Source organism: Triticum aestivum, chromosome 6B (genome assembly GCF_018294505.1).
Source record: "Triticum aestivum cultivar Chinese Spring chromosome 6B, IWGSC CS RefSeq v2.1, whole genome shotgun sequence".
NCBI classification, from domain to species: Eukaryota; Viridiplantae; Streptophyta; class Magnoliopsida; order Poales; family Poaceae; genus Triticum; species Triticum aestivum.
This window is the reverse complement of record NC_057810.1, coordinates 112550704-112554220: the sequence shown is the minus strand read 5'-3', so window position 1 is coordinate 112554220 and position 3517 is coordinate 112550704.

The window sequence follows — 3517 nt, the reverse complement described above, 5'->3', positions numbered from 1 at the left end:
GTGGTATGGGCCAGGCGTCATTCAAGAAAAGACTCGCCTTACCGGGAAGCAAATGACAGAAAAGCTAAGTTGCCAAAGTTTGAGCAATCACTTTTTAAATTTTTGAGTTATCTTCCTCGAACGACCCTGCTTTGTATGGAAAACCTGTGCGCGGAGGAACCAACTCGTGGCTAGTTGCGCCCTTACTTTGTTTCGACTCCGCTCAACAGCTTAAGCGTGCTGCATCTAGTCGCGACAAGGTTTCTTGTCGGAAGCAGCGCCGCCAGCAGGCTGCTGAAGTTCCGCAATCAGCGCTCGCGGCTCGGGCGCCTGCGCCGACAAGTTCCCTAGAAGCGTAGGGTAAAAACATACAAAGGAAGGAATCTAGTAGAGGAAATAACATGGCAATTGATAACAGAAATAAAGTTATATTAGAAGATAACTTGTCGCAGCTCTAACAGACTGTTTTCATAACATGATTAGCAGCGACAAGGGAAAAGAAGAAATGGGCGGCCTAGTCTACGCATCCGCCCTCGACCCTCTTGATCTCGCTCACCTTGTCCACAATGGGTGCGACAAGGGCCTTGAGTGCATCCAGATCGGCATCAGGCGGCAAGGACCTGAGGAAGTTGGTGAAGCTGAGGCCTGGATTGCGGAAGGCTACCTTCATCAGCACCTTCTAGAGAACCCCGGCGCAGATTTTGCGCGACTCGTCGGCCAGCTGCTTCGGGATCCTCTCCCGGAGCCGCTGGAGTGCCGTCGCCACGCCCTTGAAGAACAGGCTGAGCTTGGCGCTGGGTTGAAGACTCTCGTCGGAAGGATACCCAAAGTCCTCCATCCCCAGCTGCGCCAGCTCCTCGTTGATGACTGCGGCAATGTTCACGAGACCCTCGGTCCAGTGCTCCACAGTGTCTCTGAACGAGTTCTAGGTAACTGCAATGCTCTCCAGCAGCGCCGCGTCAGCCTTGATCTTCTCCGACAAGGTCTTCTCCCGCTCCTTGGCGGCCTCCAGCGTCTGCGTCAGCGTGGCCAGCTTCAGCTCCAGGTCTGCTTTGGAATCCTTGGCGGCGCTGAGCTCCTTGCCCCTCTCAGCGAGAAAACCTTGCAGCTCACCGTGGGCGGCAGCATCCTTCTCACGCTCACGCTTGAGCGCGGCAAGCTCCTCGCCGCTCTTCCCAATGTTGGCCTCCAGCTGCGCCACCTTCTCCTCCAGCTCTTTCTTGGCGGCCTCTGCAATTGCCGCAGCGTCCTTTGCCTCCTTGAGCGCCCCGCCAAGTGCTTGCTCGTGCTCGGCGAGCTCTTCCTCGTAGCTGTCGAGGTTGGCCTTCCGCTGCACTAGTTCACCTTCCCGTGCGGACTGCTTCTCGGCAGCCAGCCTTTGCTCCTCCTCAGCCTCGGGCTTCTCGAGAAGGAAGGTCGTGCGCTCCTTGTCGAGTCGCTCCCGCTCCTGCGCCAGGGACCGGAGAGCTTCTTGATTTTGGCCCCGGAGCTCCTCCGCACGCTTCTCCATGTCAACTTCCGCCTTCACGACAAGCGCTTCCCGGGAAGCTAGTTTGGCTTGCCGAGCGCGGTAGAGTGACAGCAGCTTCCGCAGCAGCTGCTCCTCCTCAGGCTCACCGCTGCTGCTGCTGGGCGCGTCAACCAACAACAGTCCAGTAGAGGCGAGCACCTCCCCGTCGAAAGTCTCCCCCTCGACCGGCGCCCTGGAGCTCGACGCCCAGGGTAGCTTGATGAAGATACCTTCGCCGACCTTCAAGTAAGCGCCGGGCTGGGGCTCCTCGGAGCCCGGCTCCGCAGAAGCAGCAGAGGGATCGGCGGTCGGTGCAGCGCCTGGCGCTCCTGCAGCCTCAGGGTCGTCAGTGCGATCGCCCGACCCCTCGCCGGCTTCTGCGGCGGCAGCCCTGGCGGCCTCCTCGTCGGCGGCCTCGTCAGCACCGGCCCCTTCCTCGCCGGCGCCCTCTGTCTCCATTGGCTCAGCCGCAGATGGGTCTGAAGAACGAAGAAGGGAGGAAAATCAATCAAAAATCCAAGAGAGGAAAAACGGAAGAAGCAAGAAACCAAGGGAAAGTTTCTGGGCAAGTGGATTACCTGCGTCAAGATCTGCAGTTGCGGCCTCGGTCGCCGCAGGATCAGCAGTGCCATCCCTTGCCGGAGAGTTCCCCCTTGCCGGAGAGCGCTCCCTTGCCGGGGACTCCTCCCTTGGCGGCGCAGTCGAAGCAGGTGGCACTTCGGGACCAGCTTCCAGGCGCTCCTGATGAGACTGCTCTGCTCCTGCACACGTCAACAAGCAAGATATCAACAAAGGAAAAAGAACTCAAGCGCGCTCGGCAGCAGAAGGCTAAACTATGAACTTACGCTGGGGGCTGCTCTGAGGAGTGATTGCCGGGTCCGTCAAGGTGGTCTCGGACCCACCTCCTGCTGACACGATGGGGTCATCCTCGATGACGATCACCGCGGCCTTGGCTCTCTTCGCCGCTCTCTGGGCCAGCGTCCTGAAAAGAAAGGAGTCCAGATTGGAGCAAGTCAGATACAAGATGTAAACAGCAAGATTGAAGAACTACAAGAGCACCAAAGAAACTTACTCTTCTTCCTCCTCGTCGGAGCTGAGCGCGGAAAGATCAAAGTCCGGCCCTCCTCCGGTGCAGCGAGGTGGAGGAGTAGGATCCCTTGCCCGCTTGGCGGGGTGGTGGCGGTGGCCCGGGAAGATCCCGCTCCAGTCGCCGCTGTTGCGTGAGGCGCTCCCGCGGCAACATTGCTTGCCGCGGTAGAGCGCGTCGCACAGCTCGGCGGCTGTTGACCCGGCTACCGCCCCGCTACGTCCCCGGCCCTGCGAAGGCGCCTTCTTGGCGGGGCCGGGGGCTCCGCCTGCGGCAAGTTTTCTGAAGGCTCGGGCTCCTCCTCGCCGGCCTCGCTCGGCTCGGCTTCGGAACCGGCAGGCTCCTCCTCGCCCATGAACTCCGCGCACTGGGCAAAGTTTTCCGCCTCCGCAGCCTCTGCCTCCTCCACAGTGAACCCAAACGCGCCCGCGGCAGCTGCGGCCGCAGCCTCTTCCGCCCGAGTGGCGATGCGCTGCAGCTCCTCGTCGGTGGTGTCACGGGTGAGGCTCTTCTGCTCATCAGCGTGGCCGGCACTTCCTCCACGGTGTCAAAGAACGCTCGCACAAGGTCATCCGCAGGCTCTTGCCAAGTTGGGACGATTCCGTGTGAATCGCACAACGGCATCATGGTGCGGATCCGGTCAAGCGAAGAGTTATTGCATAAAGGAACTACGCCCCTCGGCAGTGTGAATGGGTGCTGGGGGTCGCGTTTGAATAACTCCAAGAGCATTGCGTCCAGCTCCAAGACGGTGAAGTTGTAGTTGAGGCCCGGCCGCAGCCTCATGATGTCCGCCGAATTCTTGAATTCCCAAGCGGGCCTCCCCCTCTCCTCCAGGGGGGCATTGCGGCGGCGGAGGAAATCTGCCCCGACAGCACCTACGGTGAGCCCGGCAAGCCTGAGGCGAAGAATCCTAGTGATGGCGATCTTCAGCCTCTCGTCTT